This window comes from Bradysia coprophila (genome assembly GCF_014529535.1).
Source record: "Bradysia coprophila strain Holo2 chromosome X unlocalized genomic scaffold, BU_Bcop_v1 contig_12, whole genome shotgun sequence".
NCBI classification, from domain to species: domain Eukaryota; kingdom Metazoa; phylum Arthropoda; class Insecta; order Diptera; family Sciaridae; genus Bradysia; species Bradysia coprophila.
The window spans coordinates 1,392,217-1,415,349 of NW_023503293.1; the positions used below are offsets into that span (position 1 = coordinate 1,392,217).

Consider the following 23,133-nt stretch of genomic DNA (forward strand, 5'->3'; position numbering starts at 1 on the left):
GTGCGCCAGATGTAACAGGGTGTTGGTTATGAATAATAATTTTTATTTTTTTTGGTCTATAAAGATTTCCTTATCCCAAAATTGATACAATACTCCTTCACGATTTGCTAATTGATTTAAATAAACATTATATTGATGACTTTGTCACTGCCGATGTACACATAAATATGTGTGCATTATATGGTTGCACTTTGGTTTATTATAATGTACATTCCGTTCTTAACATTGCAATGGTGCAATCCGATTCGGAATTGATTCATTGAGAAACTTTTTTTTTTTATTGTGTTTTGACGGTATATATTATAACCGATGTACGTTGTTCATTCTGACCGAATGTATGCATGTTAAGTTGTGATTTAACATTGTTCAAAATTAAAACATGAGGTCCGAAGTTAAGTCATTAATATAGGTATATATTTAAAAAAAAAATTAAATTCTCTTTCACTTGATGGCTTTACTGAATAACAATTTTTTGAAACATTTTATTGAGTAAAATCGTCATCGAAAATCTTTTCGAGATAGTTAAACATGTTTTGATTGAAGAATGACTCTCTTATAATAAAAAAAAACACTGAGGTTTTTATATATGTGTTTGAAGTCACATTCCAGCTTTTAATCATTTCTAAGACCAATTAGCCGAGATTTTTTTTTACAATTCAGGTAATTGTGATTTTGCTTTTAGAAAAAAAAAACTGGGACGCTTACATAGAATGGACAAATCATAACGTGTGAAAGTCATTGAAAGATTTGCAGATTGTGTAAATTTATGCAATCTGCACACGGAAAACTCATATATGCACCCCAGACGAAGAAATCGGGAACAGCTTCACGATTATAGAACATTAGTTGTGTGCTGCATATTGATCTGAGGATCATACAATGCCCGCCTAATGAATATTGTTGTTGTGTGCTGGATATTTTTTTTCAGCGTGCAGGTCTTAGCTGTATGCCTGTTTTATAATATAAAATGACGCCATTTTTTTCAATTCAATAAACAACCTAATTTATCGTTTAATAGAAGAAATTGATTTAATTAACTTTATCAATTTTATTTGCGTTAGCAAAAAAAAAAACAAAAAAACTTGTTCAAAATTTTTTTTTTTTCAATTTTATTATTATTATTTGTTATTAGCCGTAGATTTATATTTAAATTCATCATATTAAATTGCTAACAGAATTTTTTTGCTTACATTTTTTCCGGTCACCCACCCAAGTACGGACCGCGACCATCGATGCTTAACCTCAGTTTCTGACTGCCAACGACTTTACCACTGCTGCTATACTGCTTGCATATAGTGGCAGTCTTATTTCGAACCGTTGTTACTTTGCTTTATGCAGCACACAGGCATATTTATACCTGCATGCTGAATATTGACTAAATGAATAAAGTCGTCCGTATTTAGAATGGGTTATACAACAACATTTAATTGAATTTATTTTCTATGAAATGTAGTACTTCTCCCCACTAAGCAATGTCATCGGATATTATTATTTTAATTCTGAGCCTGGTTCTGAATTAGAGGTTTTTTCAATCGTTCTACAAAAAAACTGTTCACATTAATAGTGAGCATCTATTACGCGAATTAATAAATTAAGATTGGCCCACCTAGTTTGTGTATATTACGTAGGTGGGGTTTCAGGGGGTTTCGAACATTTAGTTTTTTCATGTTGCAGATATTGCAGTGTCAAATTCTGTCCAAGATGTGACATATTTGCAAGGTATTGGCCTTTTTCACAAAGTATAATCAGCGTAACCTTCGTAAAAAGAATCTTGAATCTGACAAGAGCACGTGTGCCAACGTGTAAAAAACAAATGTTCTAAACCCCCTGCTGAACCGTGGCGATCCTCTTGTCAAACGGACAATACATAAACAAATTCCATCATTTATTGCTGAATACCACCAACTATTTCTGTTAACATTTCAAAAGCCTTTAACACCGAAAATGGATTTAAAAGTTCGTTCGTCAAAATTTCTATTGAAATACATAAATGTAACATTATCATTGCATATTAATTCGGTAAAAATAGAAATAACTTTAAATGAAGGAATAAAATTAGATTTGATAATCATCTTTATGCGTATGTTCTTGAGATCTTCCTTTTATTTCATTAAAACAATATTGTTGCATGGTCCATTCTAAATACAAACGACTTTATTCATTTAGTCAATATTCAGCATGCAGGTATAGTTCGATAGTACCATTTAGTCAATATTCGGCATGCAGGTAAAGTTAAGTAATACATCCCACAACTAATTTGAAGATATAATTCAGCACACAGCAAATATATACGTGGGAACCTCACAATATTCCTACGAGCTGAATAATATTGTTGCCGGAACTATATTTTGAAAATATTCATATTACATGTTTATTGTAATACAACACACGGGAACATTATTCAGTCTGCAGCAAATATATGCAGCACACAACAAATGTCGAATTTGCCGAATTTTCCGTGCACGCACATGTTTTTCCAATTGGGTTAAGGTATGACTCACAATTCAATTTTTCCTTTAAAAGTAACATATTTTTGCGTGGTTTAATTAAAAAAAAAAAGATTTTGGTTCAGGGAAATCATCAAGAAGTGAATAATTTTCCGCCTAAATGTAAGCTACAAAGCAAAGGGTACACTGGTCTTAAGAGGCATCGGTACTATCTTTTCATCAGAATCCAAAAATGTACGACCGCAATAACGACCACGACCAGTTTTGGCGGTTGTCGTTTGAGCAGTTTAACGAAATTTTCATAAACTGTTCAGTTTTCTGAGAGCTTGTCAGAGCTCAGCAAAGCATCGAACCCTCTTAACTTGACTTCTGAACCACGTCTCGAAGTACGCCCATTCTTTTGGAGAAAATCTAGGTGCTTAATAAATATCTCGCCTAAATGTAGGCTGTTGCACAACTAATTAATCGTATTTGTGTTACGTCATACGAGTCATTCTGCATACGCCATGAAACTTGAGTGAACTTTATGACTTCAGTAGTGCGATATAATTGCTCGCTAGAAAAATTCCATGTGAAATTGTCTGAAATGGGAATCAAACCAGGATCACTTTGGTAGGCTAGTACTTAGCTACTGAGTATACTGAGCATACCAATGAATTAATGAACGAAACATCAAACGAAACTTTAGTCAGGTGACGTCTGAAAGTACCGTTATCTTGAAGATGATCTATTTTGAGAGTGATGCCAAATTGCCGATTTCCAGATTTTCGTAATTCTCTTCATATGACGTACTGCAGAAAAAACTGTCACAAACCTGACCTTTCACAAACGGTAAGTCTGCAATAATAATTGAGCCGTTTATTTCTGTTCACTATCATCCGAGCCCTTTTTAACCTGATCGTTCGCATCTGTTTGAATCTGGGTAGACACCTGATTTGACAGGAGACGGTGAAGAGTGGTGACATAAAATTCTATAATTCTGTCACAAAGTTCAAAGCCTTATGAAAATGCAATGGCTTTTGTCTCAGATTAACACAAAATTAGAAAATCAATTTGTAGCGATGTCGTCTGGTCGCCTACACCTCTTGACTTTATATTTTATGTGTCTTTGAGTCGATAGCCACTAGAGTTAATATAAATTTGAATATCAGATAGACTAAGCAGTTGACTTTATCCCGAATAAAATCACTTTAATTTGAAAAAAGTCCATTAAGAATGAATAGTGTAGTAATTTTCGTAAATCCAATTCAAAATCTCCATTGGATTTGATTTATTTTCGTTTGCAAATATGAAATTTTCTACATAAAAATATGCAACTTTATTATTTCTTCTACCATAAAAATGATCATAAAACGACACAGCAGAATACTAAAATACAAAGCCAAAGAAAGATGTACGAAAACTACTTATCTTTTTCATCTCATCAAAATCAATATATTGCATATAGAAATTTGGCAAGAGCGTGATCTTTCTTTATTATAAATAATAAAAAAGTAAGCAAAAAAAAACGTTAAGCATAAAATTGCAACAACAAATTTACAGAAATGAAAAGAGAAAAAAAATCGCAACTACAACAATAATAAAAGATACTTACCTAAAAGGAAAATGTAACCAAGAGAACGATTTTTATTACATTTTTATATATATAATGTAAGATGTACTATATTGAATGGCTAAGATGCTGCCTGGTTCGGTGTTTGTTAGTCTCGTTCATTTACGATTTTATTTTCTTTTTCATGTGCATCTTTTTTTTTTTAAATCAAAGTACTGTTATGTTGATGGTATTTTTCTTGTGAATTTGATTGCGTCTTTGAGGTTATTTTTTGTTTGATTTCTTTATAGATCCGGGTAGGGCAACTTACAAAAAAAATAATATTCTTCTTTGCTTTCATTTGTTTTGTCATCATAAATAATAAATTATAATGCGATTTCGTTCTATTTGTAATAACAGATAACAGATAACAGATAATCAATAGCATGACAACATTTCATTGTAGAATCAGTATGATAAGATGGCCAGCCGAATTTAACTGCGAATAACAATTTATATAGACTGCAACTGCAATTAATAGCAGCATCAACTCATTCAAAAAAAACACACTTCGGCGTCACACAAGACTCAAAACTTAGACGGATCCTCTTCATCACTTATGTCTTTATATAGCTTGTAATATATATGATGTACCTGTTGCCAAGATTCTTATTTTGACGTGTAGGACATTATTGCCAGAGCCGAAGGCGTGGGCAGTAATGCCCACACGTCAAAATAACAGTCTGGCAATAGGTGCATACCATATTTTATCTGTCGAGAACAGATATATCGAGATAAGTAAAAACTCCCTAGGGAGATAAGCTCGAGATTATCGTTCTAGATAGATAAAAACTAAAAACATTTCGAATGACTCATTAAAATATATATGCGTTTGAATTGGTGAACAATTCATTGTTGACAAATTTACTTTTTACATCCCCACTATTTGTCAACCCTTTGATTCAATCAATCAACAAAAAATTTAAACCATTCCCATTGATGACCGAAATTTAACAAATTTTTCACTCGCTAATGCTTTCATAACAATACCTGGCATTTGCTTTGTTGTAAAAAAATTAGTGCTCCCGAATGAAAGGGTACATAATGTCGATGTGCTTCGTCGGTTTGTCAAACACAGAATTCTTGATTAATCGAATAGAACTTTGATTGTCCACGAACAGATCTTTGATCCGTAATTTATGAACAGTTCCCACAACAAACTGTCAATCTAAATCAATTCTTTGGTGGTCACGATTCAATTGTGATGACCACGATACAAGGGTGTGTCACACTATTCCTCATCGATTTTGTGGGCCGCTTATTTTGGATGCAAATTATGCTATATTAACATTGCTGGTGAACCTGAACCGCTGCAACAATTTGTGCAGCGAGACGTTGTCGTGCACTGATGACTCTGTCGCAATTTTCTAGCGCGCAACGACAAGACATGTTAAGGGTAAATCAAATAATCGAAGTCGAAATCTCGAGAGAGTTGAAATGTTTGTCCACATTGTCCACCCAACATTACAACATACACAATATTTTAGCTCAAACGTGGAAGCTAGTGGATACGTCACATGACTTTCTTTGAATTTAAAAAAATAATAAAAAAAAAATAATTCATGACAAGAGTAGGTACGTAACACCCCACTTCTCATTGCACGCTTCGTACGCGTTTCGTAAACACCCTATAGTACTACTTATATGACCTTTGGTAAGGCACGGTTGATTTCTGATGCTCATGTCAGTCGATAGTGATGTCATCAAGCGATTTCATCAACATTCGAGTATCTGCCTTTTTTTACGAACGAATAGTGTTGTCAACTAACTGGGGATGGGAGACGTTCAAAATTATCGATAATATCTATCGAAAGAAATTATCAATAATTGATTAATCATATCGTTATCGATCATTTAATAATTATCGATAATTATCAAAATATCGAAATTCGATAATTATCTGAAAATTCATTTCGGACCGAAATATCCATATATCGAATTACAGTCAAAGGCAGTCAATTTTCAGCATAAATTAGCTTCAGCTGTTTTTCAGCTGATCCATACAAACAATCACAATCGTTTATACGTCTTTATAAGGTCTTTATAATACTATCATGCGCGTGCGTGTAGCAGCTTCAACCGTATGAACAAGGAAAACCAGTTTTGATTGTATGTGTGGATCAGCTGAAAAACAGCTGAAGCAAATTTATGCTGAAAATTGACTGCCTTTGACTGTATCGATATCTTGATAATTATCGAAATATCAATAATTTTCGATTATCGATATTTTTTTGATAATTTTCGATAAAAAAGTCGATAATTATCGATTATCGATAATCGATAATTATCGATAATCATTATTATTATCGCCCATGCCTACAACTAACTTAAATGATAACTTTTTCGAGTGAGACAACATGCCAAATTGATTTGAATTGATTTGTTCTGTGATCGCAATTTGGGTCTTCCTTCTGTTTTAGGCCCATAAAATTTCGAAATATCACTATAGGTCGGATGTTACCATGAAAGAATTTCTTTTTAAATGTTTTCCATCGATCACCAAAGATGCCAAATAAATCATTGAACCGTTTTCGTGTGCACTGCTTTTACAAGAATAAATAATGAGTTTATGTAAACAAACGAATTTCTGGCGACTGCATTTTTTTTCGCCTCCATAACCAATTTTAATTAACAATTGGTAAAAATTTGAATGAAATCATCCTACGGAGTTACGAAAAATTACAAACAATTCTTTTTCTTCTTACTTCAAGTGGTAGGTCAAGCGCCTTCAATCCAATCCGACGCAATCAATACCACATGAAATAGTTGTGAGTAAGATAATTAAAGAATTCGGCGAACCAAGCAAGAAAAAAAAGGTAATTTAAACAAAGAACTTTTTATATGCACTCTTTGTTTAAAATTGACGGACCAAACATCAATTATACACCATTCGATTATTTTTTTGTAAACAAAAAAAAATGAAAATAAAAGAGTTAACTCCGAAATGCCGAAAAAAAACATACACAAACTTTCACCAAGACGCCAAACTCAAATGCATAATAAAATATAATAAATGATATGTCTAAAAAAGGCAAACGCTCTTGTAAATAAACTGATCTTTTGTGTACTTGTTGCAGCTACGCTACACACAACTTATATAAAGTAGGTAGACGTACAACCGAATTCAAGTATGCAGCAAAATAATATAATCATAATTTGGTAGGTTCCACTTTGTATCGAAGTTTTTCTTTTTTTTTTTCTCCTTCAGCATAATATTGAGACGTATCCAATCGACAAGTATTATAACAATTGATCCGGTACAAATGAGAAACAAGTGAAACTCTTTTCGCCATTATTAATACAAATCTTGATTTAACTCATAGCGTAAAACATACGGTTGAATGCAACAAAGGCGGTATAACGTCTTGTAAAAGTTTGGCTACATATTAGGGACCATCCTTAAAATGTGTCAAAAAATGTGTGTTCTTCATAGCTAGTATTAATCTATGGGAAATATTAAGGCCTTGGACGTATATAAACTGATAATTCGAAAACGATAATTGACCGCAAGAAAAATAGGATGAATTGATCGCGGAAAAACAAGAATTGATCACAGGAAAAAGAAAATTCGATCGCAGAATACATTTCCATTGTACAAAATGATTCAAATCCTGTAATTCTGAGAAGTGGAAGGTGGTCGCGAAGACCGAAAACATGTCCTTTTCTAATGGAAACTCCATGTACACACGAAAGGTACATAGTCATGTGGAGGGAATGGTAATTACGTATACAAACAGGGTCTTGTTGGGTTTAAAATTCATGGACACTGAGATAATATCTCAGTGAGATATGGACAATTGAAAAAAGGTGAAGAATTTGTCACTTCCAACGAACTTCTAGCCGAGCATATAACGAACACGAGCATGCACCTTTCGAGAGATCTCCATAGGATCACATTCAACTAGCAACACAAACATCAAGAAATTATTTTGATAGTAGTCTTGACTTCTAAGGTCCGATTTCTCTGTCGACTTCTGTAGGCTGTTTTTCAAAAGAATTCCTAACTGTCCACTACAGTTATATTAATCAAGGTTCTGAAAGAACAGGTTGAGACACATTCGAGTTGATCACGAAGGCGGTGTGATCAAAATTTCCTGTAGCGCCTGTGTAACTAGGTTTAAAAATTTTATATGACTATTTCAACTTAACAAAAAAAAAATTGTTTTCAAGTTGACTTTTCAATCAATATACATGTCTGAATTGTCAAGATTTGTGTTTCACCCGCCTTCGTAAGTGTCTTAACCGGTTCTTTCAGAACCTTGATATTAATTAATGGAAGTACGTTGCTTAAAACCAGAGAAATGATAACAGATGTCGCTGCGTCGACCCTACGGGCCATGCCATCTGTTATCATTTCTCTGCTTAAAATATGTAATTATTGATATAGTACCCGATGCAGAAAGTGCAACTGCAACTTTAAAAACAAACTGCGGCACACTGACAGAAAATTGAACAGTGGTCACAGGTAATGTGCGCCTCCAGGTAATGTATTTTCGATATATTATCCCTTTCATGTAATTTTTTGAGAATTAGCTGCGATCGGTAATGTTTCAAACCAAAATAAAAATATTGCATTCGTAGACCTCTCGATCATGAGTCTAGCGCTTTGAACCCCTCAGTACTAGACATTCTGTAGCCTTATAGTGAACACCAGTTTAACATTACCCGTCACAGCCAATAATGTACATTACCTGTAACAGCAAACATTCGCCCGGTATATTATCTGAGGTAGGTAATTTTTGACAGATTGCTTACTTCACAGCCCTGCTACTACGATGAACACTGAATTGACAAATGTCAAATTTGGAGGCTTTAGTGATACGAGCTGCCGCTTAGGATTGTTTGTATTGTATATTTTAATTCATACAACGAAAACAAGTCATCTGTCTGTACAACAGAAACGCAGTGCCTACAGTGATTTCATCAGCCTCAGAATGTTTTCTATGTTGATGCTAGAAGCAGTGCTGTGCTTACTTACAGGAATCTTTAGGGCAAGCTACTGCTCACAGATTACTCTTAGTAGGTAATCTTTTTGGACATACCTGCCTCAGGTAATGTGAAAAAATGTAGAAAATTACTTTAATTCTTCTTTATGCCCGATTCACTAGGGTGGATCGATTTTAGCAACTTAAAAATTCACTCCTAATCCTATTCTTTTGCTTGCCAAGACTAATCTTTCTTCATCATTACTTTCTCGGACTATGATCCGAACATTTTCGAGTCTGCTGCTCCGCCAAACCATTTAAAGTTAGTTAGTTCGAACTAGGTGCACATTCCTTCATCTCCCCAATGTTAACATTACATTACAGTGACATCAAAATTCTTCTTTTGTAATTAAAAATTGAGATTTACATTGATAGCATCCGGTGGAATGTATTTTTGGAATCAGCGTAAACAAATTAGTCTAAACGGTCTTCAATAAATGATCTGTGAAAAACTGCCCTGCAACGCATAAAAAACTTAGTGCAAAGGAGACGCAAGATTTTGAGAGAGTAAATGCACGAAATTCTCTCACAAAATCGAACATCTCGTTTATACTAAGTTTTTTATGCATTGTAGGGCTGCATAGGTACAAATTACAAGATTGCGAGTGATGGGATAACTAAAAAAAAGTTGTCGCTATTTCTGAGATCTGCAACTCATTGGTACGAATCAAACAATTCATGAAAAATATTTTTTTTTGCATTCGTTAAGTATTTTTTTTCTTTTCATCTTCCTTGTGTTATTGCAATCTGATGATTATTATTTGCTAAGCAGTTTTTTTTTGCTTATTTAAGAGTGCATTCACATCGAATGTACGCTGATTAGCAAATGGAAATAAAGAGAAATAGTACATTGGGTGTAAAAAAAGAGGTTGTTGATTCGTCTGAAATAAAAATATTTATTTTTATGTTGTTGTTTTTGAGATTTTTTTTATGAATGACCAATGAACTTATGTTACGTTCTCTTGCCTTCTTGCCTGACATACGAATTCTAAGTAGTGAATTTTAGATGTGTGTGAAATGTGACGTTAAAATGTAAGATGACTGATTAATGAATTAAGGTTGAACTGTCTGGAATAAAATAATGAATATTAATAGCAGATTTCATTTGACAGCTATGTAAATGAATAATTACTGAGCAACGAAAATGTGTAAGTCGATTCACCAATTGTAGTTTGTAACGTACTACATTTTGATGTTGCATTTGAAGTCGTGTTGAGTTAACATCAAAAGGAGTTCAGCGAGGAGTTCAGGCGGAATAATGCGATGATTGTTTTAACTTTCTATACTAGCCGATTTCATATATTTGAGTCCTCTTGGTTCTACAAAGCATGTTATCGCGACTTGTGTGACGGGTTTCATTTAAGGCCCGTCATTGGGAAATGACAGGACAGTTTCCCGAAAATGTATGGAAAATTTTATCACAAAAATTCATCGAAAAAATTCATAGAAACTCACCTCTCATATGCTTTCCCATTGTATTCGGGCATAGTCTCTTTGGGTCGCCAAGGCATATTTGAACACTAAACACTTTTTACTCGATGCAAAAACAAAAAGGTTTTTTTTGTTTTGTTGCGACAAAAAAACAGAAAATATTCCGACACAACTTCGACCTCAGCCGATATTTTTATTCAAAGAGTTGGCATAATTAGACTCAGCAAAGTCGTGTTACCTTACTAAAGAAGTGGGAGAGGTGACAATTTTAATAAATGTCTAGTCTACCATCGTTGAAATGTCGGACACTTTTTTGAATGAAAATATTTTACCGCCGAAGTGAACACTGCAAACATTCATTCTGGTACTACCTTCAGTGTTTATATACTTCGCTTATAGTAGCGGAGTTGCACAGTTGTGTCAATATATTTTCTGTGTTCTTGTCGCGAAAATTTTTTTTTTTTTTGCATCGAGTAAAAAGTTTTTAGTGTTCAAATATGCCTTGGCGACCTAAAGAGACTATGCCCCAATACAATGGAAATCATAAGAGGTGAGTTTCTTTGAATTTTCTCGGTGAATTTTTGTGATAAAGTTTTCAATACAATTTCGGGAAACTGTCCTGTCATTTCCCAATGACGGTCTCTTTGAACAAGAAATTATTTTATTGTGCAAAAAACATGTCAATTAAAGTAAGGGAAGGGAAAGGTTAGAAAACGCTACATCCGTTTACTTGACAGTTCTTGTCTTTGTTTTCCACAGTTTACTTGACACCTGTGACGTAAAAAGCGAAACAGCGTACCTTTTCTGGCTATTGCATTTTATTGCTGGACTCGAGTTCGCTAAAAAAAAGCCTGTTAATATAAACGACGTGGAAAATAAGCGACGAAGTCGCGATATTTTAACACTAGTAAGGAAAAGTATTTTACCTCCTATGTGCTGCAAAACAGTTTTCTGTCGCTTTCGCTGCACTTAAGAGATAAAAGAACTTACATAATCGTGCGGAAAATCGTTGCTTTGACTCGTGTGGCTGTATACTTCGCCTTCGGCTCAGCATACAAACTACACACTCTTCAAAACAACGATTTTCCGCACAAGTATGTAATCTACTATTTCCTAACTGGTGTTGAAACATTGCGTCGCTCATTTCCACACACTATAAACAAAACGAACGTTGTTCTTAACTTATGTTAAGAGGCTTTATTAGCGAACTCGTTTCCTGATCTCGCCTCCGGCTCGTGCTGGAAACCTCTCGTTTGCTAAAAAAGCCTCTTAACATACGTTAGGAAAAATACTGTTTTAGCGAATTCGATTCCAGAACTCGCCTCGGCTCGTGCCTAGGCCTATCATTCGGTAAAAATGCCTTTTAGCGTGCGCTAGGAAAATATCTATTACACGTTGTGGGGACATATGTGTTGGGTGTGTTTTCAATTTATGGGCATCTATATATACATCCATAATAAGCTATAAAATATACATGTATAAATACCTATATTGAGCCTTTTACTAAAACAAATTTAAGTGTAAATGTTTATTCTATAAATTATCTTCGGTACTTTCGAACGTAACCTCACTTTAGTTTCGTTAAATATTTCGTTCATGACTAAACGAGAGTTTTTTTAACGTTAAACTTCCTTGAAGATGCCTAAAAAAGCATTTATCATTTGGACACATAACTAACTATTTCGAAGAGGATCCGAGTTAATAAGGCATATTGATACTAACCAATCTCTTTAACATAGCTATAAAAATAAAAATCGTTTTGAGCACAATTTAAGTGAAACCAATTCAGGCACATAATCACTTTATTCAAAATTGGACAAACTAACAAACTCCGTTTTACTTCCACGAATTCAATGAACAACACAACCTGAAGCGCATCATTTGCAGTAAGATTAAAAGAACAACACCGAACGGGCGAATTGACGTACGGTTTACTAGCAAGTCGGAAAAACAACAGAAATCGAAGCTAGTACAGACCTTCATTTCTTCCCTTTCACTCTAACTGATGGTCACGTTCAACTTTCAAACACGTTGATTGTTCAATCTTTTCAATAATCGATATGTCAATTTCATATTCGAAAATAGAAGGACATATTTTTAAATAACATGTTAGACATCATAAAAATGGATCGTAACAGTTGAACAATGGTTTCAAAAATAAATATCAAAGAGAGACTATTGGCACACTAAGATTTATATAAGTCGGAATTATATAAAATCATTTTCCTTATATTTTCCTTGTTAAAAATTGTTCACTCCCTTTATTTTATTGAAAATCAATTTTCAGAATAAACAAATGGATCTTATTTCTACATTTTCAAACAAAAGTTGCTTCAGTATTATTGTGTGCTAAAGGACGCTGTAAAGGGGACATATTTCTTGCTCGTCAAATAAAAAGGTTTTTGGAAATCTGTTACGAATTACTTGAGTCGTAGTGTTATCAAGCCAAAAATTCCTTTAAGAATGTTTCTAAGATCACCCGTCCGTTATGACCCATCTTCGAACTTAACGTCAGGAATTTAATTCCCCGTCGAATTAAAAAAGTTTTGGAGTGTTTATCAACCGTAAGACCTATGACTTTCAGTCAATGGAATAAAATCTTTTTGTGGCAATAGTCTCCCTTGGATACTATTGGCAAACGTATGCAAATAGTACTCAAGAGAGACTATTTTCACGCGTGTGCGATTAGTATCCAAGAGATACTATTCGCACACGTATGCCAATAGTATCCAAGAGAGACTATTCACATACATGTGCCAATAGTGCCCACCAATTTTTAGACCCGTACGAAGTACTGGGGTCTTATAGGTTTACGCATACGTTTGTAACACGTCGAATTGGACTCCCTGAGTAAGGGGAAACCTATTGTGGTTGTCTAGAGATGCCAAATCCGCGAAAAAAAAAAATGTCCGTCTGTCCGTCTGCACGATAATTTGAGTAAAACGCATCCGATTTTGAAAATTCTTTTTTTTCCCGTTTGGTAATGTCAAAAGACAGGCTAAGTTCGAAGATGAGTGATTTTGGATCGACCCCTCCCGAGCTGTGGCCCAATAAGTGCTTTACGGTTTTTCGAAGATATCTCCGGACATTTAAACGTTAAACTTGTAAGTGATACGTCAAATAAAAGGTATTTACAATACCGATCGACAAAAAAAAAGTTTTTGGAAATCGGATGACCGACTCGTGAGTTAGACCCCTTGGTGTGGAACAGGCACAGGGCGGCAAGCAGTTTTTGCTTGTAGGTCGGCCACATTTGAACATATTTCGTCTGTTTTAGCTTTATTAGATAGATATTGACCGTACCAATCAGGGAAAAAAACTTATGAAATTATGTTCTCCGGAGCGTGAGCTAGGTCTCTTGGAGTGAGTTCTTATCTGGCTACTCGGAAGTACAGTGAACGTGGTGTATTTTGACAATATCTCGAGTAAATTTTGACCGAATTTCATGAATTTTTTTTTTGTTTGAAAGGTATTAACGAATGTAAAGCGTCGGTACTATTTCCGGTCTCCTAACAAAATGGCTGCCGGCGGCCATATTGGATTTTAGTAAAAGTGAAACATCTTGGGAAAAATGATACTTAGAGAGTTTCTGTTAACATGGAAATAATTTGTTATGTGTGTGGGGTTTCAGGGATTCCATATACGGACATCTATATATACCTATATACAGCTATATTGAGCTATATACAGGCATATAGAGCTATATAATAGCATATATTTATCTGTGAAATGTTTATTTATAGTGAAATACAGTTAAATATAGCGGTATATAGCTGTTTAAATAGGAATTTATTAAATTTGTCTTCGTACGGGGCTGTCTATATTGCCTCCGGCAATTTAGTTGTATATGATAACAAGGCAAAGAGTGGATAATGTAAGTGATTTAAAAGGGAGAATAGTTTTTCAGCAGAGAAGAAAATGAAGTAAGAGAAATGAAGAGTTTCACATTAAAGGCTTTTGATACGAATAGGTGTTTCGTACGGGTCGGCGTTAGCTATGTTTATATGGATAAATCGAAAACTCAAGGAAAACACAGAAACAGAAAATGTGTCGGTTCGTGTATTTAGAACGGTAGTTGTATGACTGAAACGTTTTTTAGCCTCATTGGTATAGTTAAAGTTGTAGCAATTTTCTAATGGCTTAAAGCCAGGACGTCGTTCCTTTATTATCATTCTATTTTTGCACATTCAACTTGTTTAGTATTATTTAGGTAAGAAAATGAGAGAGACAAACTCAAAATTCGGTTAGTGACTCGAATTGTAATCAAGAAATTCAAGAACTCTGATGGAATTTGACCAGCGAAACTTTGTTCATTTAGTTAACTGAAGACATTACTATACGGCTAGAGTTAAAACAAAGTTAAACTCTATTCATCTCGACAATTATTAATAACTTGAACTGAAATGATGCGTATTTTCATGCATATTTAATTTCTTTTTTAAATATCAATTTTGCGGATATTCTTCCATTAATATTTTTTTCAATACTTCACCAAACGAATTGCAAAAAATGAACAGAAAAAATAAATAAATAAAAGTTTTGTTTAGCTGTACCTCGTACATTAAAAAGTGTACTACACTTGCACATACCATATATGCATACTTATATATTATACACTCATCAATCGAGTTAAACCAATGATTTTTATTTTCAGCAAAAATTACATGTTTTAAAAAAAGCTAATGCGCATATTAATGCAATTTTAATAAAAAACATGGGAAAATGTTTCCAATAAAAATAGAACATTGGCCATTATAGGATGGATACTTTCCAATTATTTTTAATTAAAATGCTAGTTGGTATGAGTAATAGGTGTGGTTGGGCATTATAATGAACAAAAATTGTACCGCCTCTGATAGTATTTTTTTATTTTTATGCTTTTTTTCTATATATTCTTTACGTCCTAGTACTACTTTTTTTTTAATTTAATATATTTTATTTTTGTAAAAAATTACATAAACATTTTTAATCCCGGGATTGTTTTATTTTATTTTTTTTTTGTTTCATAATGTGGGAATAGGTTATTGATTAAATTTTATCCGTGAGTGGTCAAATATATGAAAAAAATTTCGGATATATCACGTTATTTGACATTCATTATTTTTATACATTTATTTTGTATATTTGCAGCTACGGCCTATGGGAGTTTCATTATAGAAGATTGGTTTTTATGTTTGAAAAAAAAAAACAAGGATTAATTCAGCTGGAATATGTTTTTGATTGTTATACCGTTTTTTATAGGAATTTCGTGGACCTGGATAAAATTTACGTCACTCATTAAAATAGCAAATGGTTTGTATATATTCTCGTTCAGAAGCGGTCATTTACCGAACCGAATGTCTTGAAAGAAATGGACGCTTTTATGTCACGGTTTTCATTAAGTGGAATCTATAGCTAAATTGGTGCCTACATTTGGGGGAAAATTATTATTATTTTGATGAAAATTTTGACTCGTCTCCTTTTTGGAAAAAGTACGACCATCGTTTGGTGTTAAAATGTGTTAGTTTTCAGCAAAAATTGAAATGTTTGTGTACATCACCTAACTCCGAGACCATGTGTCTTGGACCAAGGTTACATCACCGCAAACATTCAAATTTTTACTGAAAACTAACACCTTTTAACACCAAACGATGGGCGTACTTTTTCCAAAAAGGAGACGAGTCAAAATTATCATCAAAATAATAATAATTTTCCCCCAAATGTAGGCAACAATTTAGCCATTCCTCTTAAATTTGATTTCGTTATTTTATCCTAAGATATACAAGTCTTCTGCGAAGGGGGACTTGTAGGAACAAAACGTATCTTGTCATCAAAATTAGTTTCCATGATATGTTTTCAGGTATTTTCCTGAAAACCCTTCTACATGTCCGCATGCAACAATTCACAGTACTTTTTTCGAACAACATTCAGCTGTATAGTTATAACATCCGATAGTCAAGCCAAACCGAAATTTGTTTTTAGTTTACCTTCCCTTTCAAATTGAAAACATCAGACAAAGGCAATGTTTATTATAAGAAAATGTCATCTACAGAAGCAACGCACTTCAAGCATGAGTGGTACTCTTAATAGGGTACTGAAACTTGACAGTGTGTCACACAACTGTAAAACACTGTAAAAATATTTTCATGTAAAATAGAGTAATTTCTGCAGCTGACCACTATGATCACTTTCGCTTGAAGTGCGTTGTCAGAAACAATCATAGCATGAACTCAAAGTAAACAAATTAACTTTATTTCTCTTTCGTTAACTTTCTAAATTTTTTTAGTAATGTTTACTTTAATGAAGTAAACTAATCGAGACAAAACTGTTGGTTTTTCTTCGAAATGTCGATGATTCCTGTGATTCAAAACCTTTTACAAATGGCTAATCATTTGTTATTGGCAATGACGTGAACAATGAATGATGATCTCTTATGGATGTCTTGTAAAGCAATAAAGGTATAAAACAGGTCTGTCTGGAGGTCATAGAAATTTTCTAGACGAACTAAATTATTGTTGAATATAAATCGGCTGAGTGGCCAGTTTCTTCGTTTCATTAGCAGGACGTTTTGACCACTGTTTTGATTTGAGAGCACTATACTTTCATTGGTATTCCATGAAAGTAGGGGTCTTAAGGATGAAAATCACTCGAAAATGCTTATGACGAAATGTATATGATTGAACATGAAGGAATGTATGACCAATGGATATTATTATAACCAAAAATATTTGTCAGTTATCAATTCTGTGATAACACGATAAATAAACGATGAAGTTAAGTTCGGAGATTGGCTGCAAAGTACTGGTACTCAAAGTACTCAGAGATTCTCGAAACAGAACCTGAGTAATTCGCACCGGTTTTCTAAAAACTTTATTTTTATTCAACAAGGAATGAAATGCAAAGGTCAAGTTCGTTGATGGAAAACATCGAGGTAAAAAGAGTTAGTGCGAAAAGCATAGTAAGACGAGTCGTTTAATTCATATTAATCCTTAAAGGATTAGTGATCTGTGATTTAAGACAGTTGTCTGATTTCTTTAACAATAAGTTGAGTTAATCTCAACGGGTTTTAAAAAACATTTTTTTTTTCATTCAACAAGGAATTCCAAAAAGAATTCTTCCTGTATTAGTTAACCATTTCAACTAGTGTAAACTTTGCGACCAGAGCATAGCCAGTTTAATTTATATTCAAGAGGTAAGCAATGTAGCAGGCCAATCACAGCTCCCTTTTGTTTATTGAGAAAATTTATTTTCAGTGAAATGAAGTATGAGGTATCGGTTTACTTGAATATTTACATAGTTTATTAGTGAAAATAAATGCGTACCATTTTTTTTTAAATATAGTTTTCTGATCAGAAAAATTGCTTCATACCTCGTATAAAACTATTAAAGCTAACGAATGAAAAAAGAGAAAAGAGAAATGATAGCTTTTAAGAATCAGCCAGTATTAAGAATTTTAAACGAATCAGGAATCCACAAACATCGGACAGCGTCTTCAGTCCTCCCACGCTTAGGTGTAGGATTTAGTAGGATTTTGGACTTAGATTTTAGAAGATTTATAGGAGCTTTCGTTCGCTGGGAAGTAGCAATATTATACTCACGTAATAGCATACTCTTAGACTAGGTTTTTGGGGAAGGCCGACTTTACAGGATCGGAAATGGAACTACCCAGAAAAATTGTAGTCACCCAAAGTTACCAAAAAGCTCTTAAAATAAAACCTTTAATAAAATGTGACTAAAAAATGTCGATGTATGATTGCGATTGAGTCTGTACAGAAGAGGTTTGTTTTGTATGCTCTAAGGCACTCGGTAAGGAGAAATCGGAACTATGAGCTTCCCCCGTATGACGAGCGTCGGAGGGTTTTGTGTCTTGAGCGGCTGTCCACTAGGAGGAGGAACGCGCGTGTGTTTTTCTTGTATGATGTGCTGAAGGCCAGAGTGAACTCGCCGAAGTTGACTACGATATTTGATGCGTATCGTCATATGCCTGACCGCCCATACAGGTTGCGTCACTTTAATGTTTTTCGTCCTCCACGCCATAGAACGCTTTATGGCTATCATGAGCCGATTGCTGAGGCATGTAGAGAATTTGAAAGATTTATAGACGTTTTTAGAACCAGTGATTCTCGTGACATTTTTCGTTCCAGGGTGAAGTCCTCCTCACGATGAAGGATCGTTACTGGCTATTCTCGTCGTTGCAGCAACTCATGACACACAATTCATTCGTACTACAAGCATAAGGTGGATTGCAATTTTGACGGGTCGACTGGGTTGCTTCCACTTCCGGTTTGCTTCTTCGTGCTACATCACAGTTAATCGATGTTGGCACCGTAATGATTTTATCAGTCTGATTACTTGGTTTTGTAAATTCTGTAATCTTTTGATAAATAAAATGTTTCAAATGAAATCAAATCGATAGCTAATTTACAAGTAAATTAAATAATTCCAAATGGAATTCAGAAATTGTGGAATTCAGCGCTTCAGCGGAATTCAGAACCGGAATATTTTCCAACATGTTTTCTAAGAAAATTATTTCACAAAAATCATGTGTATTTGCAGCATCTGAATCTGGAATAAAGCAACACTAACACCATTCAGAATATTAATTTCAATCAATTAACAAAAACAATTGCTTTATTGAGATCGAAGGAGGGAGAAGCGAAATTTTTCATGTTTTTTTACTCATCCACTGGTTGTAATTGATCTTGATCCCATTATAATAGTTTAATGAAATTTTCGATGTCTCATTTTAGGAGTTTTAGGAGATTTTAAGATGTGTGGGCGGCCTGCCGTCTTCACCTTGTTAGGACTAGTCCTGAAAAATTCCACCCTGCCACTAATTTTAGGCACTAAACTGGCCTGATTATTATTATTAATTTTTTGTGGGTTTTGTTTGTTTCTTTCGTTTTATTCAATTCCACACGTACGTGTGGGTGACATGACTCTTTTTACGCTTGTTTTGTTGACAACATGTGGTTCAATGTGTAACAATTAAAACGTTAGAATGTTAATCAAGTAAAAACCTATGATGAGGTCCGTTTAGTTCATTTTGTGTTTATTCGTTTTTCTCAATAAAGGCACTGCAATTTTTACCTTTCGTCACTGAGTTGAGAAATTATTATTTTCCTATCGCATGCTTAAAGGGCGCGACTCCAGCTCGTCCTCGACACCTCTCATTCGCTAAAAAAAAGCCTTTTGGTATAAGTTAGGAATAACGTTTTTCCTAATCGGCGTCGAAAAACTCGATATCTTTACTCTACTTAGGAAAATCACTATCACTGTCCTGAGCAATCAAAATTATTTAATTTTTCGTTACTGGAAAATGTATGCAGATATTGACTATGCACGCTAATTGAAGCACTTTATACCAACTATTCACTTTATCCAACCAAAATCAATCAATTCGAAATCTTTTTTGTTTTTGTTTTTGAAAAAAAGAATTATTTTGCCTCAGTCATCATCATCATTATTCAAATTCGTGAACCTGAAACTTAAAAAAGTATACAAAGTTCATAAATCATCGCGATATTTACAATAAAGTGTTCACTGCACTCCAAAAACGATTCATTTGATTCGAGTTCCTATTAAATTGTAATTTTAAAATGTATGATTATCGCAGCTAACAAAACAATGTGCCCAAAAAAAATTATTCTCATGCATTGTTATGGTAGGAATATGTGAAAATGGCAACAATTTAATAATGCAAGTACATGTACCATGTATAAATATAATATTATATGGAAGAAACATATAAATGGGTATAATCTTGCAGTCGATTTTTTCTGCTTTATAGTAAAAATTAAAGTGAAGTTTTTCTTATTTTATTTCGCTTTTTGTTTTTGGTTTCAAGGCATTTTAAGTTTAATTTCGCTTTGGATACATGGTTTCGATGAGTAATGCGATTCGCTTTTGTTTATTTGCCGTTTAATTAGATAGGAATTTGTATATTCGTCATTATCTACACATTTATATATGCATCAGAAGCATCCGAAGGAAAACACCTGTAAACAGTGAACGCGTTGTTCGTAGTGCCATCGTACAGCTTTACTTACTTCATTTTATTTTCGAGAAAATCTCCTTCTAACACAGTTTTTTTTAAATGAAATTCTCTTTTTAAACGAGCTGTAGAACTTAATGACACATAAAAATAGCATCAGAGCTTCATGGTAGAAAATAAATTTGAAAAATGTCTGGGCCAAAAATATGTTACTAATTTCTATACAGTCTCGGAATTATAAGAATTAACAATTAGAATCCAATCGAAGCTATTCATTAGAGAGTTTGCACAAATGACGTATAGGCTTTTAGTCAACTTATAAATCCAAATTTATAAGTATAAGCATAGCACTGCTACTAGCTCGAACACTCATTCTATCAACGTCAAAATAGCCTCCAAATTTCAAAGATGTATGCGTGTGCAATTGCATGTGTTGTGCGTTTTTATTCACACCAACAAATCATGACTCCTGTCTCTACGAAAGAAATACAATGCCTATTAAGATAGCATTAACCTCCAAATATTTCTTATGTTCATGCTAGTAGCAGAGCTGTGGTATAAGTCAGTCACTTATAAGTTATACATAAGTCACGTGGTTATAAGTCAAAAGTTAAAAGTCGACTATCTATAAAGTAAAGGATCATAAGTTGATAGGTCAAAAGTTTATAAGTCAAAAGTTCTAGAGATAGTGACCTGGTGGACCATGTAAAGTAACAAATCTTTAGGAACTAATGTAAAGTCGATTCAAGAATCCCAATCGTCCTGTTATTACACTCGTCCTTTGTATTCTTTTATTGTATTGGTGAAAACGACCACCGTATTGACACAATAATGTAGGCTTATGAACTCTAGGTAAATAATAATGACGTCACGCATAGCACAAATTATGACAGAATTAATGTTCGTTATAACACTCCGAAAAACAGTGTTTAATGTCGATATATTCACGGCAATGCAATAGAGAAGGTTAGATCATCTCATAAAGAAAATCTGAGTGGCAAACAACATTACGAATGGTAATATTCGAGGGTTACTTAGTTTTGGGTGAGCATTAAAAATAACTCGAATTATCGCTTAGGAGACGTGTGGTTTTAATACAATTTCAAAAAATTTTGTACTGAAATACAACAAAAATGCAACAATGCAACACTTTTGGTCTACCGTTAGTAATAATAGAGTTATAATAATATTTGTTTATCTAGTGTCGAAATATCGCGACTTTGTCGCTCATGTCCGACACACTATGGACAAAACGTTGTTCCTAACTTATGCTAAGAGGTTTTGTAAAAGGAGAAATTCCATTGCTAAGACTTGATTCATATTAGGTCTCAACGTAGTCCACTACGCATGCATGTATTTCCCTCATTGTACACAAATTTAGACGCTTAGGGCGTAGCATTTCAAGAGATCTGAAGGTAGAGAGTGCAAATGTATGCTGCTTCTGCAACGTCTATTATGACAGGTTTGTATTTTCGGTCTCAAATTGTCATTACATCTATCACTCCTAAATTATTTGTAAACATTGTGAATATCACAGAGTATGTCTGAAGTAGATGAATGAAAAATTATCACAGATTGAGGCTCCTTAGACATTCTAATGACCACTGGTCAGATTTAGGATATTCGTCATTTCACGTAAGTATTTGTAAATTGGGCAGTCCATCAACAGGGTTGTGTTGCTTTGATCGAATGGCTTTAAGAGGCACGGGTACTTAGCTTTTTATTTTTGATGATATCTTTTAATCGGAATCCTTTTCAAAAAATGTACAACCGCTATAGCGACCACGAATGTGTTAGGTTTAAATAAAAATTAGTTTTGGTTGACCAGTTCTGAGAACAGTCAGCAGTTTAACGGCATAAACTGCTCAGTTTTCTCAGAGCTGGTCAAACAGCTGCAACCAAATCTACTTTCTTTTGAAAGCTAAAACATTCGTGGTCGTTATTGCGGTCGTACATTTTTGAAAATGAATTCTGGTGGAAAGATATCATCAAAAGTAAACTAAAATCCAGTATTCAAAAAACGCCTAAATGTATGCTTTTCAGCAAAGCATCGATGCCTCTTAAACAGTTTTTGGAGTACACATTTTTCGAAGACTGTATCGTAAGCAGCAGTTAAATCGATTATAACCACTCCGATTTTTTCGACGATACTTTACGGCTATGAACCAAACCAACTATTTTAAGGATCAGAAATTCTTTATCAAACCAATCAACTGATTTAGATACTTTAAAATGTCGATGTTTGTCGAATAAGTTGCTCTTTATATACTGCTGATAAAACTAACCTGTTGTTAGACTCTGTTTCCAAATTCATCCAACCAAATGTAATTAGATAATGATAGACTATGTGGAAGAACAGACCTTGAAAAGTTCTTTTTTATATTCACCTAAACTGTCTGTTCCTAAGAAAATTTAAGCAAGTACCAGCAAAGATAAAATACAATTTCCATACATACGTACATGTTTAAAAAACAGCCTTGGCATTATCACCACCATCAAAATTTTACGTTAACTTTCAAATTGGGTTGAAGCTAAAACCGCCTCGTAAAATAACTCAAACTCATTGCGTATCTACATCGCATACATAAATGTAAAAATATATCGCTGGTATATAAAAACACAGTACATTTAGTTTTTAATGTATTATTATATGAGATGAGGGTACATTATTTCATCTAAACCACCCACCTTAGGTTTTTTTTTCTC

At 33.8% G+C, this 23,133-nt stretch overlaps 1 long non-coding RNA gene across 1 annotated transcript; it reads left to right on the top strand.

Moving 5' to 3' along the window:
• Window positions 1-1,708: 1,708 nt before the first annotated feature.
• Window positions 1,709-20,982, top strand: LOC119067553. The gene is made up of 3 exons (XR_005085957.1): window positions 1,709-1,719; window positions 4,152-4,155; window positions 20,771-20,982. It is a non-coding gene; the product is annotated as an uncharacterized LOC119067553 (long non-coding RNA).
• Window positions 20,983-23,133: the final 2,151 nt, after the last annotated feature.